This window comes from Caretta caretta, chromosome 12 (assembly GCF_965140235.1).
Source record: "Caretta caretta isolate rCarCar2 chromosome 12, rCarCar1.hap1, whole genome shotgun sequence".
Classification (NCBI taxonomy): Eukaryota; Metazoa; Chordata; order Testudines; family Cheloniidae; genus Caretta; species Caretta caretta.
In genome coordinates this window covers 7,353,402-7,368,664 of record NC_134217.1, presented here as the reverse complement: position 1 = coordinate 7,368,664, position 15,263 = coordinate 7,353,402, and the positions used below count along the sequence as shown (strand labels likewise).

General features: G+C 53.9%; 1 protein-coding gene across 3 annotated transcripts in view; it reads right to left on the bottom strand.

Moving 5' to 3' along the window:
* CCDC102A (coiled-coil domain containing 102A) overlaps positions 1-12,451 on the bottom strand; it is a 48,871-nt gene extending 36,420 nt beyond the window's left edge. For 2 of the 3 annotated variants that reach the window (XM_048816731.2, XM_048816729.2), the window contains exon 1: positions 12,308-12,451. The gene's annotated coding sequence lies outside the window, so the exon portion shown is untranslated. Of the gene's footprint in view, positions 1-4,445; positions 4,637-12,307 lie in introns of all 3 variants that reach the window. The other variant, XM_048816730.2, reaches the window with a different exon arrangement.
* Between the last annotated feature and the right edge of the window lie 2,812 nt (positions 12,452-15,263).

Below are 15,263 nucleotides of genomic sequence, written 5' to 3'. Positions count from 1 at the left end.
AGGCGAGAGAGGGAGCTGGAGAAGGTTCGAGGTAGAAGCTCTGCGGTGAAGCTGAGACTGGGAGACAGCGGAGTTTTAGGGATAATGGGAAAGATTTCCAAAGGTAGTTAGGCACCTTATTCCTATTGAAAGTCAATGGGCATTAGGCACCTATGTTCCATTGGGGCCACTGAATATCTCCCCAACACAATTTTCCTGATTCTAACAGAGTTCCTTGTTCCGTGCTGGAAGAAAGCGACTCTCTCTGGGAAATCTGCCGGTGCCGTACAGTAGGTGGTGAACCACATTTTGGCTTGGTGGACAAGAAAAAGAGATGGGCATGTTGGAACAAGCTGAAGCTATTAGAGAGGTTACTGCAAAGATTAGCAGGACCATCAGAGGAGCTGGGATTCCCACAATAGAGAGCAAGCCAGATATTCTAACACCTGCAAGCTTCACTTCACAGCTGGAAATTAACACCGACGGTGCACTTACTGTATAGTCAGGGCCTATTTAGATTGGAAGCTCTTTGGGGCAGGGACTGTCGCTTCATTATATGTTGGGAAAGGGCCTAGTTCCACGGGGCCTGGATCCCTGCTTGAAGCCTACAGGCACAACCATAATAAATAGCAATAATTCACAACGTCCCCTGGCAGGATACATTGCTGTTGCCAACTCTCGGGGAGCTAATTTTTAAAGCCCCAGCTTCTGGAGTCCTTGGGAATCTCAGCTTTCCATTTATAAAAGAGAGAAAGGTTCTAGCTCTCATGGTTGCGGAAAAAAACATAAAGGGATGAGATGGAAAGCCCCGGAATGGGGCAGCTTCTCTGTTGCACTGCAGTAACAATGTACAACCCTGGGGAGAGAAGGGAGGGGAGAGAGGCAGAAGATGTGTGTGTGTGGGGCACACATGTGTGTATACAAGGGGATGAATTTGGGGGGGGGAGGGGGGGAGGGAGGAAGCCCATTGGAAGCCTCTCTTGGAATGGTTCTGCAGTGGATCAAAGCCCAAAACCACAACATAGTTTCCTCCTTGATACTCGACTTGGGGAAGAGGCAAGGGCGCTCTCCCAATGTTTCCACTAGAGCCGTTAATCCCATCACTAAAGCTGGAGTGGGGCTGGGGGGAGGAGGGCGGGCAGTCTGGCTGGCTCTGGCTCTTCCTCCTGGCTCTGGGCTCCATCCCTGCGCGGAGGGGGAAGCGAGCTACCCGCAATTCACACTAATTAGTTGCAGATCTGCCCATTTCCAAGTAGTTTTGCCCACATGAAAGGACATTGCCACGAGCAGCCAGACAGCATGCAGACATGGAGGAGGGGGGCGCCTGGCCTGGGAGGGAAAGGGGGTTGTGCCAATTTTCCACTGGGCTCTTCTGACATTTCCACATTGCTTCAGCCAAGTGCCACAACACAACACAAGCCCCCCACCGCTCCCACCCAGAGGGAAGGGAAGAGGAGAGAACAGAGGTCTGCTGTTGCTCTCTCCTTCCTCCCCGCTATAAAGCCCTCTTTACACTCTTTCCCCAACCCAGCACAGCTGGGGGGGGAGGGATAGCTCAGTGGTTTGAGCATTGGCCTGCTAACCCTAGGGGTGTGAGTTCAATCCTTGTGGGGGCCATTTAGGGATCTGGGGCAAAAATTGGGGATTGGCCCTGCTTTGAGCAGGGGGTTGGACTAGATGACCGTCTGAGGTCCCTTCCAACCCTGAGATTCTGTGATTCCCCAGCGCGCACACAGGTGCTCCCCGTCACTCCCAAAGGCTGATCGCCAAAGACAACTTCCAAGCTACAGAGCAGGAAGCTTGTCCCATCCTCTGCACTTAGATCACAGAGCAAAGTGCTCAGCTGGCATAGGAGCTGTGTAGCTCCACAGACTCGAAAAGCTTTACACTAGCTGAGAATCTGGCTCCCTGGTGGACTGGGGAGATGGAGGAAGCTCAAGGCCCAATGGACATGAAGAATGAATCCTTTGGTCTGGTTTGTCTTCCTGAAGCGTGGCCTCCTGTAGCCAGCCAGCATCCCCCATGCAGAAGAGAAGTGATGGGTTAGATACAGAGACAGTACAAGAGTGGGATGGCATCCCCTGGCCTGATCCTCATCTTTCCCCTGTGAACGCAAACCACAGGAAGAGGGAGATCCCATTCCTTTTCCTCTCGCCCTGCAGGCGTGCGAGAGCCCTCTTCTGAATGGAGCGGAAGCAGAGTGGAGACAGAGTTGGCACGCAGTGCTTACTCCCACCAGCACGGCCCTGTGGGCCCCACCACTTTCTGCAGAACTGGCGTGTTCGTTCTTTAAAAAGCATTATCACATTCCTAGCTTTTATGGACACAGAGGAAAGCTTCCAACTGTGGCCTGACCGAGCACCGTTTGCCTGAGTCTGCAGACAGGCAGCGTGAAACAACAGCTCTGAGAGGTGCGATTGGCCCATTGAGGTGTATCCCTGAAACCGTCCCAGCACAACCTAACCATCAGTCCTCTAACCCAGTGGTTCTCAAAGCCAGTCCGGCACTTGTTCAGGAAAAGCCCCTGGCGGGCCGGGCCGGTTTGTTTACCTGCTGCTTCTGCGGGTTCGGCCGATCGCGGCTCCCGCTGGCCGCGGTTCACCGCTCCAGGCCAATGGGGGCTGCAGGAAGTGGCGCGGGCCGAGGGATGTGCTGGCCGCCCTTCCCGCAGCCCCCATTGGCCTGGAGCGGCGAACTGCAGCCAGTGGGAGCCATGATCAGCCAAACCCACGGACGTGGCAGGTAAACAAACCGGCCTGGCCCGCCACAGGCTTTCCCTGCACAAGCGGAGGCCCTAGTTTGAGAACCACTGCTCTAACCGATCTCCCTGCCAATGCTGAAGAAACATCCAGCTACGCTGGTATCACGGGCAGAGCTTGCCACTGTGGGTAGAGTGCCTGACCCAAAAGCACAAGGGCAAAGTAAAGAAAGCACTTTAACACCGTATTTTTGTCCCCATTTTGAGGGACTACTTTTGCAGCATAGGGGGAAGACTACCAAAATAGAAAAAGTCATGCACACTGGCTCTGCCATCCCAGAGCTGAGCCAGAAGACAGGTCACCTGCCATGGGCAGCGACCCCTGCAAGAACGCTCCGACAGCGCCGACCCCTTCGATGCCTCCACCCCCCGCTGTCTTTGCCCGTTCTGCACAGTCTGCCCTGCTGCGCCAAAGCCTTGCTTCAGAGCCTGACAGTGCCACTTCAGGGCGGATGCCTGCTGCCCCAGGAGCTGAACGGATTTCTCAGTCCAAGAACCTGTGACCACAGCACTGTGGCCGGTGGCTCTGCTAAGCTGGTAAACCGCTTCAGGAAACCACAATGGGAGGGTGCTGGAGAGTCTTAATTGGATAAGTACAGGGTCCCGAGGACAGTCAGCCCACAGCTGTCACAGTCCCTAATCACTTAAAGCTGCTTAACTGCACAGGGCAGCCCAGAAGCAGATGGACACAGCAGCCAGCTACAGGTCTCAGTCCTCCATACGAATGCCAGATGAGGGGATAGGGCATTGAGATCTAGCTATGCTCATCCCCCAATAAACACCAGCCTGCACCTGCTAGAGGGCCCTGCTCCACCCTACAGAAGGAGACCAGGCCTGCCAATGGGGTGGGCAAAGGGGGCAATTGCCCAGGGGCCTAGGCGATTTAAAAGGGCCCAGAGCAGCCGGGAGCCCCGGGCCCTTTTAAATCACCTGGGCAGGGCGCAGGGCTCCTTGGTGCGTGCGACCGCTCTGGGCCCCATGCTTTGGGGGACCCCTGGGCCGGTGCGATTGGCCAGCGGGGTTGGTCCCGGAAGTGATGGGTCTGTCCCAGAAGTGACGGATTTGTCACTTCCGCCCTGGACCCCACCCCACCCCCAAAGAACAGCCCTGGTCCCGGGGCCCAGAATGGCTGGCAACGGGCCTGAAGTGTTGCATAGAGTTTAAGGCCAGAAGGGATCACCTGGTCTGACCTGCACATCACAGGCCATTGAGTTTCACCCAGACACCCCCACACTGAGCCCAAGGACTTTGGTTAGACGAAAGCATTTCAGACCTCAGGAGACTAAACTGCAGTGGGCCACAAGCAGAGAGCAGGCGGGACCAAGGTGCCAGCAATACCCAAGGCCCCCGCGTCAGCAGGGGATTGATTAAGTTGGCTATGCCCGGATGATCCCAGCAGGAGAATCGTGCCCCATGCCACAGAGGAAGGTGACTCCATCCCCCACAGTCCCTGCCAATCTGAGCTGGGAAAAAATTCCTTCCTGACCCCCCCTTGGATGGCTGGTTTACCCTGAGCAAGACACACTAGGTAGGCGTGTGAGAAAGGATTCTCTGCAACCCCGCAGAACGCTGGTCCACCCTGCCCAGTGCCCCCGCCGGTCTCTCCAATACGGGTTCTGCCACTCAGCCCAAGGAGGGGAGAATTCCCGTCTGGCTGCATAGCCGGGGCCAGTCTGTGGAGCCCTTGCTGACATTGGCGAGCACTTACTCATGTAAGGGGTCTCATTGGTTTCAATGGGGCAACCTGTGGAGTAAGGGGCTATTCAGTATGTCTAGTCCCCGCTGATCAGTTGAGTTCTGTGCACGTGAGCAAGAATCATCCGCATCCAGCTCCATTTACAGCCTCAGATTCTGTCGGTGTCCAAGGTCATTAACCCTTTGTTTCCTGAATCCTTGTGTCTGCAGGGGCAGAGAATGAAGAAGAACAGGATCCTAGTCGGGTTACTGAAAGGAAACAGGCACACCCCGTTAGGACAACAACCCCACCCCCACGGGAGAGAAATCAGGATTGGTACCGGGTCTCCAGGCATATGGCACATGAGGGGTCAGAGGATCCTCACTGAGGAGTTGGGAGACTGCTCCCAGACATCTCAGCCACTTGTTCTGTGTGAATGAAGTGCTGGTACCGTACGACTGGGGGTACCAAGTCAGACCACTGGTCCACACAGTCCGGTACCCTTCCTCCAGCGGGGGCTGGGAGAAGGGCTAGAGTTAGGAAGAGGAAGCTGATAAAACATCCTACATCATAACGCACCCAACCAATTGTGCAATGCTGAACCCAGGAGGAAATTTTCCATCAGGACTCTCCGGCCCGGGGCATTAGTTTACTCCCTGCAGCATGAAATTAGATGATTTGGTACACTGGGTTGGTGCACTGGCCTGCCACCTCTGGACAGCTGGACGGAGATCCTGTGTTGGATCCTAACACCCCTAAATGTCATGGAAGCTCAGGGACATCCATAAGAGATGCAAGTGGATGGAGTTTGGTAGGGCTCAGCCCAGCCCAGCCCCCATCTGTTCACATCACAAACTCTCCTTCCCTCAGAGCAGGGTTGGCCACAAGAGGCTGAGAGCGTTCAGTGGTTGCAGCATGGAACCACGTACCCGAGAGCTCCAAATCTAGGTCTGGCATCACTCCCTATGTCACCTTTGGCAAGTCACTTTACCTCCAGGCCCCTCAGTTTGCCCGTCTGTAAAATGGGGGGATACTACTTCCCAGATCTACTGTGGCAACTAACTGGTTACTCGCTGCATAGTGCTTCGAAGAAGTAAGTTCTCTAGAAGGGCAAAATACAACCCTATGTGAGGCCAGTCCCAGATTGGAACAGGAAGAGGTGGTGTGGGTCAGAGCTGAGGTTAATTGGCAGAACTATGACTGGCCTGGGAAACGGTGCTTTGGGTCAGGACCGAGTGCATTGACAGAGCTATGCGAGAGCTGCCACAGCAGGGGCAACGCAGGCCAGAGCAAAGGTGCATCAGAAGAGCTGTCTGGGGCTCTAGGACTGGAATAGCGGTGGGAGAGAAGGGCTGCAAGTCACAATTCAGGTGCATTGGCAGAGCGGTACGGGAATCAAAGACTGGTAATGCAGATCAGAGCGACGGTGCATTGGCAGAGCGGTACGGGAATCAAAGACTGGTAATGCAGATCAGAGCGACGGTGCATTGGCAGAGCGGTACGGGAATCAAAGACTGGTAATGCAGATCAGAGCGACGGTGCATTGGCAGAGCGGTACGGGAATCAAAGACTGGTAATGCAGATCAGAGCGACGGTGCATTGGCAGAGCGGTGTGAGGATCAAGACCTTGAATAGCCGAGGTTGACTGTGCCTTGTGTGAAGAAATACTTCCTTTTGTTTTAAGCCTGCTGCCTATTCATTTCATTTAGTGACCCCTAGTTCTGGTGTTATGAGAAGGAGTAAATAACACTTCCTTATTTACCTTCTCCATACCAGTCACGATTTTATAGACCTCTATCATCTCCCCTTAGTCGTCTCTTTTCCAAGCTGAAAAGTCCCAGTCTTATTAAACCCTCTTCATATGGGAGCTGTTCCATACCCCTCAGCGTTTTTGTTGCCCTTTTCTGAACCTTTTCCAATTCCAGTGTATCTTTTTTGAGACGGGGCAACCACATCTGCACGCAGTATTCAAGATGTGGCCGTACCATGGATTTATATATAGAGACAATAGGATATTTTCTGTCTTATTATCTGTCCCTTTCTTAATGATTCCCAACATTCTGTTGGCTTTTTTGACGGCCGCTGCACATTGAGTGGATGTTTTCAGAGAACGCTCCACAATGACTCCAAGCTCTTTCTTGAGTGGGAACAGCTAATGTATGTACATATTCCAAGCCGAGTAATGCAGAGCCTGCAGCAGGTCAGAGCTGAGGTGCATTGGCAGAGCAGTAAGGGGATCAAGGCCTCGAATAGCTGGGGGTGCTGTGGGTCTGGATTCAGGTTCATTGGCAAAACTGACTAGGATTCAAAGCCTAGTAACGTAGAGAGCGCTGCAGTCAGATCTGAGGAGCGCTGGCAGAGGTGCCTAGAGGAAGCTCACGGTCAGCCTTCCTACAATACGTCTCGTTCTGCCCAGCGTTATGCCCAAGTACCAAATTCTACTAGCAACCCCCCGCTAGACAAACCGGGGCTGGAAAATACAAACTCAATAAGGAGCCTTTTCCACTACCTGCAGCAAATCGATAAAGACCAACCACTGTAGCTTGCAAACAGAAAAAAGCTGGCAGAGCCACCTGGCTCTCACGTTTAATGCCATTCCCCCCGCTTAGGAGTGGACATGTCTAGGGCTGGCTCCCAGGTCCCCCAGAAAGTGCATTTCACAGGCCTACTCCACGTGTTTCCGCACACGGGGATTTGCATGGAGTGCAGAGCACGACACACACCTGGCAACCCCAAGACTAGCTTGGAGCCATTCTGAGCAACCTATCTGGCTCCAAAACACCGCTGCATACCATACAACTCACTGCCAAATGGAGCCCATTCTTGGCTCTGACTTCCTGCCTCTGTGCCCACTCAGGATGCTATAAACATGACATGTTTCCAGATGTTTCCCTTTCCTTCTTTCGTTCTTCTTTTCTAATTAAATAAGGAGCTTATGAGAGGTTTTTCCACACTGTTACTAGACGTTGCAAGCAGGAGCATTTATCATTCATATTGCAGTAAAACGCACAATTTGCTGGGTGCTTTCCAAGACAAGAGGAAGATGCGGCACGAGACCCAAAGAGGGAATTATCTAGGGGCTCATTTTCAGTGTTAAGATCCAAATTTTCCTAATCTTCAGGGGGTGCTGTGTTGGTTTGAGCTCATCTCTAAAAATAGATTAGATTAATTTAACATGGTGATAGAAATATGCAGGCAGAAAGCGCGGCAGAGATGGGACAGACATAGGGCAAAATCCTCAGCCCTGCTCCGAACTCTGTATGCCACACGTAAGGGCTGAAGTGGGCTAAAAGGCTGCTGAATGCACAGGGGGAGGATTCTCCCACTGTGGAAGTTACCTGTCAAGTGGTCTTCCAAGGACCCCCTGCAAGCCCCTTGTTACTCCTGGTGGAATTCTGCACCAAAAAGTTTAAAATTCTGCACACCATATTTTAAAATTCTGTATTTTTTGTCAAAATAATGCAATATCATCAAGTTGGTTTCAATTATTTTAGTAATTTATTTAAACTACAATACAATGGATGGCGAGTGGGGGGCACTGGAGGAAATCACCGACCCCCTTTGTCTAATAGTAATGAAGCTAGTATTGACCCTTTACTTCTAGTTAATAGTCAAATATATGCAGCCATCTGCTGTGTTGCATCATAGGCAACTGAGGGGCAAGTGAGGGCTGGGGACTCAAACTCACAATTTATATTGGCTACAGACCACCTCCGGAAAGGTCAGTAGCAAACAGTTCATGGAGCAATTTTGACAGGAATTCTTTTCAGTCCAAAAATGTAGACCAGTTCTAATCACTAAAGCACCATAAGTTTTATATGGCCATACTTTACACCAATCTGGCAATGTAAGGAGCCTTAAAATGTTTTACACCTGTTTTATACTCCTGGGGAATTCAGCAAGAACAATGGGAACAATTCACTCATCAGGCAGGCTGTTACATATTCTGCTCTGGCTGAGGGAACAGAGCCAGCCCCACACCTGCTTCCTCAGAAACACCCCAAAGTCCTGCCCCTCCACGCCAAGCGGGCCACAATAGCAAGCGAGAGGGACAGAGGCTCTCTCCTCTGTCACATGCATGACTCGCCAGCCTTCCACCCCCATCCTCAGGTGGTCTCTACTGGTTGCTCTGGGTGCCCAAACCAACCTGCCTGCACTGCCGGGGAGGGGGTGCATGACCGCTCTTACAGCTTCCCTTTGCTTCCCCATCAGAAGTCATTTTTCTGCAGAGAAGCAAAGAAATCTGCAAGGGCCTTGAATTCTGCAGAACCGCAGTGATGCAGAATTCCCCCAGGAGTACTTTGTGAAAGACATGCAGAAGAGATTCCAGGGGAAGTTCAACCAGGGCCCTTTTCAACCCCTGAAGTAGCCTAGAATTGGGATGGTGCAAAGGTGGGTTAATGATACCTTAGCCCCCTCTCTCACTGGGCTGTCAGTTCTTTGCTGTGCTTCTTGGTGGGGCAGCACAGAATCTCACTTTTATAAGAAATTCTTTACACACGTTCTCTCATGCTCAACTTCCCATTTAATCCCAGTATGTCTAGTACCTACCAAACCCAATACAAAAAGAACATTCATGTCACAAAGTCAAGCACTCAAAAGTTAGGAAATGACAGAATTAAGGCTGCCCAGAGCCTTGTGTGCATGCATCAGGCTGCAGCTTTGAATTACGGGATCTCATGCTACTCTTCCATAGTACCTCTGCTTCATTTAGTGCCCAGAATGGATGATGCTCACTGTAGGGGTAGCTATTCAATATTCCTTTTTATCATCCTTCTAAGAGTGGCCGCAGGACCTGTTTAGTGCACACCATCCATACCCTGCACTAAAGACAGAATTCTTAATTTCTTAATTAATTATTAATTAGCTGGGCGTTGCAACCTTAACGTTCTGTTAATGTAGTTTTGTGCATGTAATTTCCTAGGTTTAAAAAAAAAAAAAGCAAACTGAAAAAACAAATTCCCTCACGTGGAACTATCAGCAGGAGTCACACCTTGAGAGCCACAGCACAGCCTGCTACCACTTGAACCAGTAGCAGTAGTAGGCTGTTATTCTCTAAGTGGACCAGCCGCTCGGGGGGGGCAGGGGCGGTGAGAAAAATCACAGCTTTTGCCACCGGGTGTCACAGCTACTTTCTGACAGAAGAGGAATGGTGAGCCTCGGAATCCAGGGTTCAATTCCAGGTTCTGGAAGGAAATGTTCTCTAGTGGTTATAGACCTTTCTTTCCTAAGCCCACATTCTTGCGCCATCCCATAGCATATACCCCACCCACCCATCTCTGCCCCCTTACTCTAGCCACCCCCACAACCTCTCTGCTTGCTCCCTCCCTACCACAGCATGCCTCTTCCCCCCACCCCCCACTTCTCCCTACCCTCACCCCCCTTCGTCTCTCTTTGTGTCTGCATTCCAGCCAGGCAGCTTCCTCTTTCTCCTCCCCACTGTCTGGGAGCTAGCAATGGGAGCTTTGAAAGAACACACAGGTATGGTGCCACGATTGCCACTGATGGCTCACCCACAGTGGCCCTGGGCTAGAGCCTGCTCAGTGCGAATGGAATGCACAGAGAATTTAGCTGCCAAACTACCAAGTCTCCATTGGGTGTACATGAACTGAGATTTTTCAGAGGCTTATAACTTGGCCAAATTTGGGCCAGTTTTCACAGGGAAAGCAACAGGCACACCCCTGGCACGAGGGTGACCTCGCCCTGCCAAATTTCAAGTTCTTGCCATAAAACATGGGGGGGGGGGGGATGGAGGGAGCTAGGGCTTCTCAAGGAAAGCGATAATTGTTTAGCCATTAGTTAATCATGTATTTTTCTCTAACTTCACTCTCAGAAACAGCTGAATTTTTTTTGTTGAAACTTTCCAAAAAAATTCAGTCCAAAGCAGGCAACTGGTATGGAAAATTTCAGCCTGAATGGTTATAGTTGAGGAAAAATTTGTGTGACTGAAAACAGGGTCTTATAATGGAATGTGTCAGGCAACCTTAACTATAGGCAGTGCTACCTGTTCCACCTACAATTTACTTTTTTCATCTATCATAATAATGCCTAGCTCTTATACCAGTGGTTTTCATCCCTAGATCTCAAAGTGCTTTACCGAGGTCAGTATCATTATCCCCATTTTACCAGAAGGGGAAATGGAGGCACTCTCTCCCCCCACCATCTAGACAGCGTGACACTGTGTGGATGGAACAGACAGAAGTGGGTATTCCCCCAACATTAAAGTATAAATTATGAGTATAAACACAATCACGTATTCTTTCTTCGGGAGTTGAAAAGATCTATATTCAGGGGTTTAGTTGAATTTTAACTTTTTCCTTCAACAGTGACCAACATTTTGTTCATTTTGAGGAGGCGGGGAGGGGAAAACTGCCGGTTTGTGTTCTTCAAACATCTTTTTCGGGTTAAGGCCAGAAGAGTCCACCTAGGGTTGCCAACTTTCTAATTGCACAAAACGGAACACCCCTGCCCCGAGGCCCCACCCCTGCTCTGAGGTCCCGCCCCCACTCACTGCCCTTGCGCTCACAGACGCCACCCCCCACAGCTCCCATTGGTCGCGGTCCCCGGCCAATGGGAGCTGCGGAGCCAGCCCTCGGGGCGGGGCCAACGCACAGAGCCTCCTTGGCCGCCCATGCACCGAGGGGCCACAGGGACCTGGTAGCCACTTCCGGGAGCCACGCGGAGCTAGGGCGGGCAGGGAGCAGACTTTTAAGGGCCCGGGGGGGCGGTGCCGACCGGAGCCGCCAGGGTCCCTTTTCGAGGGGGCGTTCGGGTGGTAAACCGGCCGCCTGGCAACCCGAGGTCCCCCAGATCTAGTCCGGTGGCCGGTGTAGCACAAGCCAGGGGCGCCCCCCAGAACCCACATGCTAAACCCAACGACCCAAAGGGGACCACATCCCCCCCCAGCTGGTGAACACGTAGCCAAGGGCCCCAAGCAGCAGCTGGCGGCGGACACACACACAGCCCCCCCCCCCCCCAGCTCCCCGCTGCGCCGGGCGAGGGCGAGGTCGAGCCCGGGCGCCCCCTCTCCGAGCCCGGCGCTGCCCGAGCCCGGAGCTCGCCGCCGCCCGGGGGAATGAGACTCGCGCCGCCGCCGTCAATGGGAGCCGGAGCCGGAGCCCCCCCACCCCGTCCCATCGCGCCGCCCGCCCCCGCGCGGCGCCCATTGGCCCGGGCCCCTTCTCCGCGCAGTTCGCTCACAGCCCCTTCCCCATTGGCCCGCCGGGCTCGCCAATCCTCAGATCACCATGGTGACTCCCCCTGGGAGAGCTTCAAATTCCTCTGCACACCCCCCCCCCCCTTCCCCAGCCCCCGCTGGCGAGTGTAACCACAGCCCCCCCCCCACCGAAGTGGGTCGTCCCGAAGTGGCAGGAGAAGCCCGCCGGCCCCACCCCTGGGGAAAGCCTCCCTCCAGCTGCCTGCAACCAGGTCCCTTCCTGCCCCCCTCCACGCTGCTGCCCGCCCCGGGGAAAGTTCTGCTTAACTCTGCAGCCGGGACGAGTTCCCAGTTTGCCCTTCACCCTCCTTCCCCGCCCCTGCACCGCATGGAGCTCCTGCAACAGGCTGCGGGCCAGCCCAGGGGCTGCCCGGGAAACTTGTCCCGGGGCGAAGGGCTGATCCCCTGGGGCAGCCCCGCCACCCCGCCTTTGGGGCTGCGGCAGCCCTGGCTGGAAGGGGTTCCCATCATAGCCAGGGTTTACAGTTTGGTTCAATGGCTCTCAGCACCCCTGCTTTAGGGCGGGTGTCACCCAGAGGCCCCAGCCGGGATCAGAAGCTATTGTCCTCAGTATTGTACCCACAGATAGGAAGCAGCCGTCCCTGTCCCGAAGAGGCATGGGGGGGGGGGACACCTAATAAGCCCTGAAAGGCTCCCACTGAGCCCAAGCGTCACTCACCTCCTTTCAGAGTGTCGCGCCCCCCTTTGCAGCGGGACCGAGCTGGCCGGGAAGCCGAATTGTGGAGGAACCAGGGTCTGCACAGCCAGCCCAAACAGATCCGATTGCTGTGGTGGTGGTGACCTAGGAGAGAGGCATAAGAGAACTTAGTCTCCTCCTCCTCCTCCTCCTCCCAGCTGGTTACAGAGCTGGGGGAAGGGAAGTGGGAAAAGTCTGGCACAGCCCCGACACAGAGGGGAGGTGGAATGGCCCAAGTTACACACCCCTTTCCCCGCGCGGTGTTGGGGCCATGAGAAGTCCCCCAGGGTGAGTGGGGGGTCGGAGAGCAGGGAGCGTCGGAAAGGGGGGGGGGATCTTAACTTGGAAAACAGTCCTGGAGGAGAATGGAAACAGGCGCACAAAGCTTGGATCAGCTTCTCAGCCTCTGCTTGCTGGAGCGGGGGAAAGGGGGCTCTGCGCTGGACTTGGCATTGCATCCTGTTCACACTCGCAGCAGGGAGTGCGAGACACTAGTGAGCATCAAAGCCCAGGAATGGGAGCCCCAAAGAAAGACCCATCCAAGGCCCCCAGGTTTGCTCTGTGTGTCTTTGGCCAGTCTCCTCTTTTCTCCTCAAGCCTCCTCGTGTGCAGACGAGCCCTGAACATCAGCAAAGGGCTCTGCACTGAGCCAGATAGTACAGAAAACAGGCTGATAGCAGCAGCAATTCCCCTGCTACAGCCGAACTGAACCATGCCAATAAATCACAAAAACCCACACAAGTAAGACTGCAAACCCCAGAGAGGTTTGTTGCAAATGTTCAGATTCTGACCACTCCCAAGTTTTTCTGTGCAGGCGTATTTGCGTGCGCACATCTCAAATCTCAAGTTTGGGTTTGATCCCTTATAGATAATAATAGTACCTAGCTCTGACTTTCATCAGTAGCTCTCAAAGCACTTGATAAAGGAAGTTGCTATTGTGATCCCCATTATAAAGAAGGGCCATTTGCTAAATTCAGATCTGGACCTTTTTTCAGATTTCAGGCACCCCTAAAGCTCATGGGTGTTTGCATGAGTGGAAATTTGGCCACAACATCAGAGCAAACACCCCATGATCTAGAAAAACACCATAGGATCATCAGTGGCCACGAGTGGTTAGGATCCATCTCATCAGAAAGGTGTCACCCCCAGAGCCCTCTTACACCACATGGGACTACTGGTTCAGGGCTACTAGGGGAACATGCTACCTACTCACTCCAGAAACCAAGACAACTTCCTACGTCACTATAGGTTCTACTGAAGGCCACACCATTCAACACTGACCAAGCGTAGCCTCTGTGATGGGGCGTGGCACCCACCTCTCACAAGCACCCCCTTCTGGTCAGGTGTGTCTGCAGTCTCAGTTTATGGTGACCCATCAGTGGTTTCTCAGGTGGTTTTTCAGTGACTCAGGCCTCCAGCCGAGTCACATGCGGTGTCTGAATGTGAAACAGAGCAAACCCCTTCTGGGGTATACAGTCTTTAACTCATCCCAGCCCTGATATGGGGCCATACCCCCAAGGGCTTCCTCCCTGTCTTCTTGGAGCCCTCCCTGAGCTCAGTCCTTACTCACTCCCAGCAGCCAGCCATGAGCTCCTGCTTTGCTCCCTGCTGGCAACCATCTTGGGCTCAGTCCCAGTGGCCAGCCAGGAGCGCCTTCTTAGCTCTCGCAGTCCTTGCCCACACTGAGTTATCAATGGTCCTGCTGCTCTTTCTTTCAGCCAGCCAGGAACATGACCCTCTCTCCTCCAGCTCCAGGCAGCAACTGACTGTTGCTTTAGTCTGCAGCTCTCTTTATATGGCCCTGATTGGCTGCTCCCTGCAGCCTCTCGCATTGCCTGCTACCCCACAACCACGCTAGGCCGCTTGGAGGACGTCTCTTCTACTCCTCTGTGGAATGAGTGTGGCAGGGCCCTGAGGCCTCCAGGAGGGGACCTTTGGGCCTAGTCCACCCCACCACAGCTCCTGAGGGATTTGATGAAATGACAGCCCCAGGGAGCAGGGCCGGTTTCAGTACTGGACCCTGGGGAGCTCCAACCCCCGCCCCGCCCAAAGGCTGCCGGGGGAAACTCGACCTCAGCTCCTGCACCATGTGTATTTAATATTACCAGCCTCACGCATCAGTGCCTGGAGGGCTACGAGGCACAGTGCTACCAAGGTGACCTAAGTGCAGCGTTTGCTGCTGCAATCGGATCACTGACATCATCTCACTCACACGTACCCCTCTGGCTCTGACTCTGCGCCCAGGGGATTTGCTGGATTGTCTTCACCTCACCGCTCCTCTGTCATTGCCAGCACCGACTGCTTATGCAGGATGGACTGCGGGCAGGCTAGAGGCAGCTTGATGCAGGTTCTTGGGCATCATCTGCCATCAAGATGTAGTAATGGTTGGATTAAGAAGGTGACTAGTGATGGGCTAAGGAACCTTTAATCTCTACGTTGCTGGCTGGACCCTTGGCCTGATCCAAGAGTGACAGGAAGGGCTGGAAATCAGACACTGTAGAGCAGTGGCTCTCAACCTATTTACCATTGTAGGCCCCAGCTGCAGCTCTCTCCGTGTTATGTGGGCTGCCCCCACACAATATTCATCCTACCGGTACGGCTCTGAGGATGCCACCTGGGCCCCAGCTGTGTGCTGACTGCACCCGCACCAACTTCCTCTCTACCCAGGGGGTGCCCCGCCCCAGGCCTCGCCCCCCACCCCACCTCTTCCCGCCCTCGCTCTTCCCCTCCCCCGCCCCCTCCTTCTCCCCTTCCCCCCAGGCCGCACTCCACCCCGTCTCTTCCTGACCCGTCTCTTTCCTCCCCAGAGCGTGCCCTGTCCCTGCTCCTCCCCCTCCCTCCCGGCACCTGAGGCGTGAGGTCCTGGGCGGGTGGGGGAGAAGTGATCAGTGGGGCTGCCGGCGGAGGAGAGCTGGCTGCCGGTGGGTGCTAAGCACCC